Below are 13,956 nucleotides of genomic sequence, written 5' to 3'. Positions count from 1 at the left end.
GTGGCCATGGCTCACGGGCCCAGCTGCTCCGCGGCATGTGGGATCTTCCTGGACCGGGGCACGAACCCGTGTCCCCTGCATCAGCAGGCGGACTCTCAACCACTGCGCCACCAGGGAAGCCCCCAGTTCAATGATTTTTGACAAACACATAGAGTTGTGTAACCATCACCACAATCAAGATACAGAACATTTCCATCATCCCAGAAAGTTCCCTTGTGTCCCTTTATAGTCAACCCATAACCCTACTCCTAGACCTTGCCACCAGTTATGTTTTATGTCCTATAGTTTTGTCTTTTCAAATATCACAGAAATGGAATCAGATAGTATGCTTTGTTGTGAACATATAGTTTCATCTTTTTTAGTTAAATACCAGGAGTGAGACAGCTGGGTTGTATGGTATAATGTTAATTGTACCAGGAATTCCCAAACTGTTTTCCAGTGTGGTTGTACCATTTTACATTCCCATCAGCACTGTGTGAGAATTCCAGTACTTGGGCTCAGGGCTTTGTTTTCAGCAATTCAAATAGGTGTGTAGTGGTATCTCATTTTGATTTTAATTTTAATTTCCTTAATACAAGTTATTCTTTTTTAATAAGCAAGACTTGTCTGGAGACATGGTGTTTCAAACCTTGGGGCATCCTAATTTGCTGGCTTTGCCTGATACAGAGACTCGGGAAGATCTTTCCCTGTCCTGTGTTGGCAAGGACCTGCACTTCTCGCATCCAGTCAGTAGAGAGCAGGAGAGGACAGAAAATAAGCTTCCCAGTTTTGGGACCATCAGGGGCCAGCATGGATAATATTTGGATGCATTACTGTATTTATAGTTTTTCTCAAATGCCTCTCCCTCTGAGCCTGTTTAGCTGCCACCTTGTGAGGCTTGACTCTCCAGATTAATCTTGTGAAGTGATTCAAGGCCAAACCTCTTAACTAACCTTGTAAAATCCTAAGAACTGAGCTACCAAAACTGAGCCACCTTTGTAGAGTCCTTAATACGTCTACTCTCCAATGTCACTTATCAGAGCCTGTGTTAGGGGGAACCACAGGCAGCTGAGTTGGTGAACCTCTGTTCTTCTTCAACTTTTCAGGAGCCAAAAGAGACTAAGGAAGGTCTTTGTGGGGGACAAGTCTCCAGACCGCCCCCACCCCCTGCCATTGGCTACACGCCCTCCTCTCCAGGACCTGGGTTGGGGCAGTTCAGAGGGGGCACGGCACAGATCTTCTGGGGCCAGGGCTGCCGAGTGCCCCCAAAGATGTACTCCAGCCTGAGCCCTGGGCTCCCCTCTGGCAGTTGGAACCAAAAGGTCCTGAGGAGGGTGGCAAACATCAGGAAGAGCTCCATCCGAGCCAACTGGTCCCCTAGGCACACCAATGCCCTGGAAGTAGAAGGAAAGGTCAGAGGGTGGCAGCTGTCCCTGTGCCTGTCCCGTCACACCCACCACCCATGACACAGTGCTGTGTCCAGTACCTACAGAGAATGGCAGGAAGGCCTCATTGACCAGGAAGTTTCCATCCTTGTCCAGGAAGTGGCCAGGGTTGAGTTGTTGGGGGGTCTCCCAACACTCAGGGTCACAGAGCAAAGAGGCCAGGTTGGGCAAGGTGATGGTGCCCTGCAGAGAGGAGCTGGTATGGCTCAGGGAGCTCAGCTGGCCCAGCACCCAGCCCTGATGCTGGGCTGATATGAGCTCAGAGAACACTTGGTGTGCAGAGGAGAGTTGCCTGGGACCAGGGGGCCTCAAAGAGATTCAGCATACAGGCCTTCACATCAGTGAAGTTGTTGGGCATTATGCTCTCCTGGCTAAGGGGCACCCACCTCCATCCTAAAGACTCCTGGCCCAGGCTAGAGACTCAGCTTCTGCCTCCTAGGAAGAGGGCCAGTGGCTACTGGGCATGAATGGAGGGGACCAAGTTCTGCACAGGGCAATGAATACTGGCGGTGTATGTGTGTGTGTGTGTGTGTGTGTGAGAGAGAGAGAGAGAGAGAGAGAGAGAGAGAGAGAGGAGAAATGGAATGGCAGACAAAGTGAAAGAAAGACTGAGTAACAAGGCAGAGAGAAGAAGAGACAGAAAACTTCAATCCTTAGGACTAGGGAGAGGAGAGAGTGACCTCTAACCCTAAGCTAACCCGAGCCCTCACTCTACCTCAAAGAAGTGAATAACTGGAAAGAGAATCAGACTGAACAGATGGGAGCAGAAAGGAGCCGAAGGCTCCTGTTGGTGACTTCAGCTCCTTATCACGTGGGCCCTGGGCTGACCAGGAAGCCAAAGTGGAACCAGGATGGGGTTGGCTATGGACCCGGGACCTGGGAGGTGCAGCTCCAGGTGTTCTGAGGAAGGCCTTATATCCTGTGGCTCATTAACCAACACCAGAGAATTAAACTGGTTACCCCTCTGGGGACTAGAGAACTGGCCACAGGATTCTCAGTTTTGACAAAGGCATCTTGAAATTAAAAATTAAAAACTCAGCACTTTGAAGCCTGCACACCAAAGAGAAGTCAGTGAAGAATGCAGAAGTTCAGACAATGTAAATACTTTCAGAAGGCACTTTTATTTTTTCTTCTTCTTCCTTTTTTTTTTTTTTAGTTGCTTTACTGAAGCCTTAAGGGAGGGGCCTGACCTTAGCCATCCAGACTGACAGGCACACAGACCTCTTTACTCCGTGGCTTTAATCAGAGGGATTGGGAAGCACATGTTCTTGCTGCTGCCTGAGTGAGCTGTTTGTTTCCTAGTTATAGTCCTGGGAATTTCCCTCCATTTTCACTGCCAGGGATGAAGTAACCTCTGCATTACAACAGTTCTTAATAATCACCTTCAGATGCAGAGGCTCCTGGCAAGATGCTCTTTTCCCTCCAGAATTATTTATATCCTGTTCTGGGTAATGTTCTGGACTCCTTGCAAAGTGATTAATTTATATTAATTCGTGGGACAGGCTCAGACCATAGCCTACCCAGCACACAACAAGGGCAACCCTCCCTCTCCTCCAAATTATAGAGCCATCTGCCTGCTGGATACCTCCTGGGGATTCTATCCCAACTTCTTCCCAGTAAATGGCAGCTTGGAGCTTACAATCAAATAGAATGTCTGAAGAGAGACAGGCTTGAAGTGCCACCTCTGTATTAGGGACCATTGCTGTTGTCGCTGTCACTCGACTGATGGAATGGTTAAGAACCATTTAGGAATATCTGTAACATTTATTGATCTACTGTCAAGCTTTGATTCTACTTTCAGGAGACATCTCTCGCCCAAGTTGGAAAAGCTCAGTATTGATTCTAGGCTGTTAATGGTTCCCTGGAGCTCTTATCACAGAACACCTCCTAGAATCAAATTGGCAGAAATGGGCTATTAATAAGGAAATTTCTAATCCCAAATGACATAAAACAGAGCTGAACCTTAGTTCCCTCCTTTTAAACTTGACCTAATTTGGAACAACTCTTGGACAACCAGGGCTTGGGGGCTCCTACCAGGAAAACAGCAAAATGAGTTGATGACATGGTCCTATCCTCACAATTAAGGAGACATTTGTCTAACCACTGAACTTGATGGCCAAATACTGCCAAGGACTGTTCAGTATTAGCCAATCTGGCAGACCAATAGACAATGCAAAACACTTCCTTCCAACATGTTGATTCATTTACCTTCCTAAAGAGACATTTTTGGAGCAATATGAACGGCAGGGAGTATGGTAGAGCAAAAAATTTGGAATCAGAGGGACATGAATTCGAAACTCAGTTAAGTACCTTACTAACTGTGTGTTTGGGGCAGTTACTTGAGCTCTCTTAAGCTGTCTGTTAAAAAAAAAAAAAAAAGAATAACAGTTGCACCAGCATCTAAAAGACAAGGTTATTATGAAGAAAAAAATGCATGGAGACAGGAATCTCTAGTCTGATCAAATTAATAAGAATTTAATAATCACATCCTGGCAGGGCCCTTGCTGTCAAGTCTGCCCTGAACCATGGTTGTAAGAGTGGAACAAAGATTGTCATGATGGAAAAAATTGGGCCCCCATACCTTCTATCCCCATTGTTTTCATGGTGTACCACCTTGTACCACTGAGGCTTCCAGCAGGGACAGACTGGAGCATCAGTGCTGAGCCAAAGTCCCTTTCTGAGGAAAGTCTTACACAGCGCACCTCTGTGCATAGGGCACCAAGATGAGTGACTCTGTTTCATCTTCATTAAAATGACAACCTTGCCACCTACACACCTGTGCTACATTTCCTTTAAAATGACACCCCACTCCCAAAATGATTCTTGATGCCTGGCATTCACTCCCTGTAAAACCATCTCCCCTTGAGGGTGAGCTGGCTCTAGTGACTCACTTCTAGCAAATAGAATATGGCAAAAGTGATGGGATACCACATCTGAGACTAGGATACAAAAAGACTGTAGCCTCTGTCTTCTCACTTGCTCTCTCTAATGGAGGTCAGCCACTATGTTTTGAGCTGCCCTATGTAGAGGCCCAATGTTAAGGAACTGAGGGTGGCCTCCAGCCAACAGCCCAGAAGAAACTGAATCCTGAAGATAGCAATGCAAGTGCTCTTACAGTGGAACCTCCCCATGGAGCCTTCAGATAAGACTGCAGCCCCAGCCAACAACTTCATTATAACATCATGAGAGACCTTGAATCAGAGGCATCCAGCTAAGCTGCACCTAGATCCCTGACCCACAGAAACCCAGATCCCTAGCCCACAGAAGTGCTGTTTTTGTAAGTTGCTAAGTTTGGGGGTAATTTATTACATAGCAAGAGAGATAGGCAACTAATTCAACAAATATCTTTTATCTAGGATCTGCATGGCAGTCAGTCATTGTGAGGACTGAATGCTATAGTGGACTCAAAGCCCTTAGCACACAGTAAGGCTTGGCAAAGAGCAGGAATTATTATGTTATGATCCAGTTCATGTCAGAAACCTGCACAGAAACCTGTTTCAAGCTGAATCACCAGAGAGCTACAAACCTGAACTCTATTTTTTAACTCCATGCAGAAATGTATTCATGTTAAACTTTCATCATTTAAAATGGGTTGAAGATAAGAAGAAGCTACCATATGAAAGAATATTTCTGTATCTTTAAAATCCTACTGAAGGCACCACCCAATACATTGTCCACTGGCCCTCAAAAAGGTATTATGATTGATGATCTTCATAATAACTTCTTGAAGGGTGATAAGCCAAAGTTTTCCTGATACAGGCATGCTTCCTGTTATGACATAATGAGAGTCACACTTAATTGGGATTTCCTTTTTTGACTTGATCCAGGGAAGCTCAGACTAAAGTTTTATGTACATATACAGTGGCTGTTCTTGACCTAAACAGTTAGATTTAACTTTATTCCTCTATCTCTCCTTATTCAGTACTTGTTCTCTTAACCTAGTTATAAAATGAAAGAAATGAGACAGGCATTTCTACTAGAAATCAGTTCTAAGGATATAACACAAAATGCAGACCAAGCCTAAGGCACATAAATTGCAAATAGGCTAAATGTTCACCAATAAGTGTTAAGAATTACAAAACATACATTTGGTGGAACATTATGCAGCCATTTAGAGTGATGTGGAACTGTGGTTTTCAAAATGTGGTCCCGGGACCCAAAGCATCCACACCACTTGGGAACCTGTTAGAAAGGCAGATTCTCAGGCCTCACCCCCAATACTCTGGGAATAGCTCCCAGCAATGTACATTTTAGCAAGCCCTGCATGTGATTCTGGTGTACCTAGAAGTTTGGGAACGAGTAACGTAGAAGAATCAGAATGATATGTTAAGTGAAATGAAGGATTCAGAGTTATATATTCAGCATAATCACAGCTATGTAAAATATATGTGGACAAAAAAGATTGGAAAGTGGTGCATTAAAATGTCTGCAGGGGTTACTTCTGAACAATACAGAACATTTAAAAATATCCCTAATTGAGTGTATTCTTTCACAATCATAACTCTCCATCTGGAATGCCATACATAGAGATGAATGGATGGATGGACGGATGATTGAGAGTTGGCAGACAGGCAGAAGCTGTAGCAGGTGGCTGAGCTGGGCAGGCAGCCCAGCGAAGGGTGCTTTCTGCAGGCACTGGATCGGGCATGAGGTCACACTGGGGCCACCTACCTTGGGCACGGGGTGGCCGTGCACACGGGTGGAGGTCACGCACTGGCGCAAGTCACCTGCGGTCACGATACTGCTGAGGCGCTGCACCTCATGGACGGCGCGGGTGTAGGGCAGTAGCTCACGGTCCTAGTAGCGGATGGCCCGGGAGGTGCCCAGCACCGCATCCAGCTCCCGCTGCACCCTCTCTTCAGGCGGCTCCGCGTGGGTCCCGGGAAGGGCTACAGCCCGACCTCCCCACCACGCCCCACCGTCCTCGTCCCCACCCAGAGACAGTCGCCAAGGTTCACCGCCCCTAGGTTGCCCGCCCCCACTCAGCCACCCCTGGTCCCAGCAGTGGCAGTCCCTCTCCGAGGCAGAGCCTGTGAACAAGATTTTGCAGGATTTGCTCCTCCAAGGGGGACTTGAGGGAAGGGCTAGGACCCAGATTTGAGCACCCACTGTGTGCCAAGTGTTCTATATACAAAGAGTCCTATGGGGGAGGGACAGTTGTCTCCACTTTACAGACAAGAAAACAGGCTGTGACAGGACAGGTACTTTTCTGAAGGTCACAAAACTAGTGGAACCAGGATTTGAACTGAGGTCATGGCCAGTTTGTCCCTGAGAGAACTCTAGCCACCTTTTTTTCCTTTGTGATCTTGAGTGGACATTGACACAGGGCCTGGCACTTAGTAGGTGCTGGATCATTACTGAATGGGTGAAATAATGTTGCCTCATTTCACACTGTTCCTAAGTGGTTGAATTACTTACCCAGGATCACTCAGTAAGTAGCAGGGTGGGACTAGAAGTCCCCACCCCCCAGCCCCTCCAACTGATTCAAAGCCATGAACAACTCCTACACCACAGCAGTGAGAGCAGGACCCACCCCTGGGGCCGCAGACCAAAGACAGTGATGGGGACAGGTTCCTTCAGCCCAGAAGCCCACAGCAGGTGTAATGGGCATGGGGCAGTCAGCAGGGTGTAACCATGGCCCCCTTACCCTGGATGGCTCCATGCTGGACCACGTAGATCAGTGCCCAGCACAGGGTGGTGGCCGTGGTGTCGGTGCCTCCCAGAAACAGGTCGACCACTACCTGGATCAGGTTTTCTTCGTTGAATGTGGAGACAGGGTCGTCCGTGGCCTGGTGGGTGTGGGATGAGTGGTGGGGAGAGCAGCTCCGAGTCTGAAGCTCTCCTCTCACAGAGCCCTGGCATCTCCCTGACTGAGGCCTGGCCTGTCCCTAAACTTGTGGGACCAGAACTCCCCTGGGGTCAGAAGGGCCTGAGTCCCAGGACTGCACTGACTTTTGAGGGGGGAACTGCCCTGACATCAGCCAGGTCCCTTGCTTCCCACCCTACCCATGTCTGCAGGAGCCAGCGCTGGCCTGGGAAAAGATAGGGAGGGAAAAACCCAAATGGCTGCTGCTTCAGCATGCTCTGAAAAACTGAGGCCAGGGTGAGGAACTGAGGCCGTGGCCTTGAAATGAGATGCAGCTGGGAAGACAGCCCCCTCCATCCCTCCCTCCCTCCGTCTGCAGCTGTTTCAGGCCCACCTTAGTGATCTGGGCCTGGTAGCAGCTGATGAAGTCCTTGGAGGCCTCAGGTGTCCTAAGTTTGTGTCTGCTGATCTCACGGGAAAAAATAGCCTCGCACAGCCTTCTGGTACCTAAACATCTTCTGGTGGGGGCCTGGGAGGCGGCGGAAGGCCCAGGGGAACAGATCATACAGCTGTGGGGGAAGAGGCCCACCCAGGGGCTGCTCAGGTGCTGACCCTGAGTCAGGGCAGCTCAGAATGGTGCTGGGGGCACCAAAGTGGTCTGGAACCTCTGACATGGGCATCCCAGGACCGCTCGTCATCTGGAAACTCTCCACACTCCCAGAGTAATCTAGACAGTAATGAAAGCAGTAGTAGCAGAGACTGGACCCAGGGCTCAGCTAGGATGTCGCAGGCCCAGATAGCTGTATTTAAGGGGGTTTAACCTGTCTCTTACTTCCTGCCCACACTTCCATGCTCAACCACAATAAAGGAACTTTGATGCTGTGAATCGTCATTTTGCTGAGCAGAGGCTGGCTGAGGAACCCAGAATCAGGCCCCATGGCCTTCCTTCTGCCTACCTGACACCCTCCCTGCTATGCCCTGGCTGAGGCCCCTGCCTGCCCTGGGCCCCCAGGTGTCCAATGGTCGGCACACCTGCCTCCCCGAGGGCCAGCTTACCCTGCGCCAAATGGTGCTGACAAAGGCCAGGCCAAAGTCGATGGCTTGAATCAGTTCCCGGAAGAAGGGATCCTCCAGAGGAAGCGGCGACCAAACACGAGGGCCCCAATGACTCTGGCCGTGGACGTGACAATGTGTACCCGAGGGCCAAAGGGTCTACCTGAGAGCAGAGGGGCAGGGCTCAGGGTGAGGAGGCGAAAAGAGCGCTGCCCTGAGCGTTCATCCAGTCTGTATAAGGTCACTCATTGCATCACTCATTCATTCCCAGTCTTCAGTCACTCACTCAGCAAATGCTTATGGAGCAACTTCTATGAGCCAGGCTTGGTGACAGGCGCTGGGTTTGCAGGGAGAGGTGTGGGAGACAGACCCATTTAAACACACTAGAATGTGGGGCAGGTATGTCCCAACTGGGAACAAAGGATGCAGGGACCAGCTGTACCTGGGATTTGGGGAGGGCTTCTTAGGCAGGTGATGTCAGCCAGGTCTGAAAGGAGCAGTGGTTTCTCACAGGGAGGGAAGGGGAGTGGATTAGGACATTCCAGAGGGGGAACAGCATGTGCAAAGGGTCTGTGGTGTAAAAGGCTTGAGATGTTGAGGGAGGACATTTCCCCACCTGTAGAGAAGGGCTTCAGGCTTCTCAATGGACTGGACGTTCCTGGGCCTCTGTCTGCCCACTTGCCCACCTTACAGAAACTCCTGATTTATTGATGTAGCACAAATCCCCTACTGGACCCGCAAAGGGTCCACCCCTTTATACACACACACACACACACACACACACACACCCCGAGGGCTCAGCCTCCTTGCAGGAGTGTGTGTGTTTGTTGTAGAGGGATCAGGGTGGGCCTGCCCCAGCCGCTCCCTACCCTGCTCCTGGTGGAAGGCCTCGGCCAGCTCTGCCACCTCTCCCTGCAGCTGCAGCTCCAGTGCCAGCTTGCCTAGGCCTAGCTCCCGAAGCGTTGCCAGGCAGAAGCGTCTCTGCTGCCTCCACGTGTGCCCATTGCTGCAGATGACCCCTGGGCCCAGGTTGGGGGACAGTCAGCAGCCCGCCCCAGCCTCCCAGGCCAGGGCCACCCGGCTCTCACTCAGGCAGGGAGAGCAGACCCCTGGGCAGCCTTCCCAATCAGCTCGGGGCTGGTGCTCTGACCGAGGGGCATTTGGGGGTCATGTGGTCCGTGAGCCTGGTGCCATCAAGGTGGGCTCAGCTATGCCCTCCTCCCAAGCTGTCGATCTGATTTTGCCTTTAAGAGTTCCCACAAGAAATGGAGGAGGAGATAAAGAAGGGAAGGGAGGACGGAGCCGGAGGGGAGGAAGCGGGGGGAAGGGCATTTACTGAGCCAGGCGCTGTCCTGGGCACTCTTGGCTGTAGGGCTCACTTAATCTCCCCCACATCCCAGGGAGGCGAGAGCAGTCACTATCCCCATCTAACAGATGAGCACACTGAGGGACAGAGAGTGAGGCTGCCTCTCCCGGTCACAGAGCTGGCAGGGGCACAGCTGAGACTTGACCCAGGTCTTTTTTTTTTTTTTTTTTTCGCGGTACGCGGGCCTCTCACTGTTGTGGCCTCTCCCGTTGCGGAGCACAGGCTCCGGATGTGCAGGCTCCGGATGTGCAGGCTCAGCGGCCATGGCTCACGGGCCCAGCCACTCCTCGGCATGTGGGATCTTCTCGTACTGGGGCACGAACCCGCATCCCCTGCATCGGCAGGCGGACTCACAACCACTGTGCCACCAGGGAAGCCCAGTAGCCTTTGCTTTTATCTCAGCTGTCTTGGAGCCAGATTGCTGAGTCGAAATCCTAGTTCTCCCCTTACTAGGTGAGGACCTTGGGAAAGTTATTCAGCCTCCCCCTGCCTTGGTTTTCTCATTTGTACAATGGTGATGATAATTTTAGGCACTGCCTCAGAGAGTTGTTGTACCAGGTGTGGCGGGAGATAAATGGGACACTCAAGTTGAGTAAATTGAAGATAGTTTAAGAGAGATTTACAAAGGTGTGTGGGCAGGAGTTAGTGGAACCACAAGTCACGGTGCAGTGCTCCAGGGTAGCCACGCGGGGGAGCCCTGCCCACTCAAGGCTGAGAGAGGAGAGGGGCATCGATTAACGAGCGTGGAGCTTCAGTTCAGATAGATGCAAAAGCTCTGGAGATGGATGAGGGTGATGGCTACAGAACAATGTGAACGCACTTAATGCCACTCAACTGTACACTTAAAAATGATTAAAATGTGGGAAATTCCCTGGCGGTCCAGTGGTTAGGACTCCTTGCTTGCACTGCAGGGGGCCCAGGTTGGATCCCTGGTTGGGGAACTAAGATCCTGCAAGCTGCACGGTGTGGCCAAAAAAAAAAAAAAAAAAAAAAAAGATTAAAATGGTGAGCTTTATATTGTGTATATTTTACCACAATTTTTTAAAAAGCCAAGGGACAGAGACATCAGCAGAGGAGCCTGGAGCCCTTAGTTTGGTGGAGACCCACCAGTGACTCTTGGTGGATCATTGACAAGAGCGCTGGCCTTCAGTAGTGAGATGCAGCTGGGTTATGGCAATCCTGCAGAAAATAAATACCTCATCCTCACTCTGCTCTACCCTCTGATGTCTGTAATGTAATGTGCCTCCCATTGGTCAAATCCAATTAGAAGCTGGAGGGCAAGAAATCCCGTAGAAAATGTAAAATGGTGCAGCTGCTTTGGAAACAATCTAGCAGTTCCTCAAATGGTTAATCATAGAATTAGCACATGATCCAGCGGTTCCACTCCTAGGTATATACCCAAGAGAAATGAAAGCATATGTTCACACCAAAATGTGTACACAAGTGTTCATAGCAGCATCATTCATAACGGCCAAAAATGATGAATGGTCCATCAGCTGATGAATAGTTCTCAGACTTCACTCTGCATGTGGAAACCCTGCACTAATCTCTCCATCCACACAGTCAGTCCTTCCCCATCTCTATGCCTTTGCTCATGTAGTTCCCTCTGCCTGGAGGCCCTTCCTCCATGTCTCCTCCTCTAGAAGTTCCAACTATCTTCAAGGCCTCTCTCACCTGGATGTGATGACAAGGATGCTCCCCTCACAGGACTGTTGGGAGGATGAGCTGAGACAATGTGAGATGAAAGTGCTTGTGGATAATATACACGCTGGTACAAATACTGTTACTGCTGCAATTTCCACAAAACTGCTGGCTTCCGCTTTTTATAAGTTGCCTTCCCCTCTCCAACATGTCATGTTCCTTCTTCCTCAAATTGCTGCTTAAGAGCCTACACTTCTCAAAATGCTTCTCTAGCCAACCTCACCGGTCTCTATCCACTACCTCCAAAGACCCCAACCCTCTCCCACAGTGGTCCTTGCCTTGTTCTTGCCGTGGCTCTGTTAACTACGTGGGTGTCCACTCCATCTCTTCCACAATATGACAAGGTCCTAAGGGCCTTTCTTTGGGTTTCTCCAACAGTGTCACCCGATTGCTCAGAGTCCCAAGGTGCCATTAGGTAATGTGGACTTACTAACAGAAGGACCTGGTGGCCCCCCAGGCCAGTCCCATGGCTCACTTTCCCTTGTGTGAGCACACCAGTGTCCACTGCATGAGAGCTCCTCCATGGTGGTCCTTCCACACACATCTAGACTTCTGCTTTACCCCCTTCTCTCCCCCACTGCAGTGTGGGGACCTTGGAATATCTCACATGTAACCTAGTACACCGTTGCAGCCTTTGAGTTAACTCAGATGGTTTTGGTGGTTTGGGCACACGAGGATGGTGTTCTGGGGACGGCTGGGGTGGGTGGTGCTGGCAGGCATGAGGGTTTTAGTAGAGGCTTTTGCACAGATGCAGGGAATTGGGCAGTGGCTGTGATGGTGACTCTGGTTTGGGAGATTGTCGTAGGATAGAAAGATGGGAGGGTCATCTGTCTTGTGACCCACTGACCACATTTCATTCGGGTCCAGCTACATTCTGGGTGTCTTGGCTAGGTAGGAATGTTTCTCAGAGCCTCCTCAAAATCAGATATAGCATTTTAAGCCTTTTCTTTAAGACACAGAAATTTATTCCCCTAATGGGAGACTTGCCTGATCAACATTCCTAAGTGTGTTGAACTTTGACAAACTTCCTCCCCTCCCTCTGGCTCCTGAGGGTGGGATGTGGCTCCTGGAAGAGAGACACACACAGCACACAGGGCCAGACTGCAATCAGATTCTAGGGATGGCAGGTCCAGGACCTGGAACGGAGGTCCCAGGGCACTAACCCCCTCCTCATTGCTTGGCCAAGGCCCTCAGTGTTACACTGAGGTGTGGGCTCCCCAACAAGATGGTGGAGGTAGGCCACATGGTTCCCATTTAGAGGGAAGTCCCCATGCAGTGTCTGATCCTGTGGTAGCCCACCCTCAAGTCATACCTTCAAAGATGGTTCCCTTATGATTCCAGCCACCATCACCACCCAGGCCATGGGGGCTCCCTGTTTCCTTTTTAGAATTCTAAGCCAAGGGCAGACAAAGCTCAGACCCCTATCTCTTATTCCTCTAGGAACAACTCAAATCAACTAAAGATGTCTTGGCTGAGCACCTGCCCTGAGTGAGGTATTTGCCCATCAAATTCCTAAGCCAGTGCTTTCTATGACACTGTGATGGATGTTACTATAAGCAGGTAAGGTAGGGGATCCCTGGAGAAAGAAAACCAAGCAAGCCTGGCTTTCTGGACATAAAAGAAGCCATTTTTTGGCCTAAGCCATTTTGTGATCTAAGCCTGGGCACAATGCTGGCCCTTGATCATTAAAAACTAATGATCTTAAGGGAACAAAAGAATGCAGAAACAAACAACTGTTTTCAGGCAAGAGAAGTAAAAATATCAAAGGTAATATCGGTTGTCAAGACTCCCAGTTCTGTTACCATGGTAAACATTAGCCTGAAGGGCTCAACCACCAGATCAACTGGAACCTAAGGGATGATGATGTTGACCTTTTCTGACCCTTGTGACTTCAATCAACTAAAGCATGGACTCTGTAGACCGCCCAGGCCCCTTTATAAATATACATCTACACTTAGCTTAAAACGCCCCCAGTTTTGCTGTTTGGGGAGAAACTGCTTTGGGAAAGATCCCAGTGTTCTCCTTACCTGCTGCGAGTAATAAATCCTTCTCCTCTCCTGCTCTTTGGCTTGGGTGCATCTTTTGGCTCGACACCCACCAGGAGGCGAACCCAGCTTTTGCGTAACATTATTGCTTCTGTTTTACAGATGAAGAAAACAAGGGTGAACTGATTTGCTCAAGAAAGTGGTAGGGCTACAATTCTAACCCAGGTCTTCTGTCTCCAAGTTCAGTTTTCTCTTTCCACAGCTGCCTCTCAGCTGAGACAAGCCAACATACTCAAAAGGGAGTTTACTAAAGGCCAAGAGAAAAACAAAAGTGAGAAACCCTGAGCCAGTCATGCGTCCAGAGATTCTGATGCAGCTGTAGAGGCCTCCTTCACAGGGCCCAGGCTGGTCCCAGGTCTGGCTTTGCATCCTGTCTGATGCTGCACCCAGGAGCCTCTTCTTCAGAACTGAGATGCCTTTTCCACTCCTCCTTTCTCTCCTCTCCCCCATCCAGGGGGACCCCCTTCTGTGGCCCCTGGAAAAAACAGTGGCTATGGACAGCATATCACAGCCTCAACCAAGGGGCCTGTGCCCCAGGCAGGAGGTATTCTCCGAAATAGA

General features: G+C 49.8%; 1 pseudogene across 1 annotated transcript; it reads right to left on the bottom strand.

Moving 5' to 3' along the window:
* Positions 1-1,132: 1,132 nt before the first annotated feature.
* Positions 1,133-13,478, bottom strand: LOC309805948 (cytochrome P450 2J6-like; annotated as a pseudogene). Its single transcript has 8 exons — positions 13,378-13,478; positions 9,133-9,289; positions 8,287-8,442; positions 7,625-7,799; positions 7,072-7,213; positions 6,096-6,280; positions 1,466-1,607; positions 1,133-1,373 (listed from the first exon to the last, which is right to left on the bottom strand). The product of its transcript is annotated as a cytochrome P450 2J6-like (transcript).
* Positions 13,479-13,956: the final 478 nt, after the last annotated feature.

This window comes from Mesoplodon mirus (assembly GCF_964341445.2).
Source record: "Mesoplodon mirus genome assembly, chromosome: 6".
In the NCBI taxonomy this organism is placed as follows: domain Eukaryota; kingdom Metazoa; phylum Chordata; class Mammalia; order Artiodactyla; family Ziphiidae; genus Mesoplodon; species Mesoplodon mirus.
This window is presented reverse-complemented; position numbering and strand designations above follow the sequence as displayed.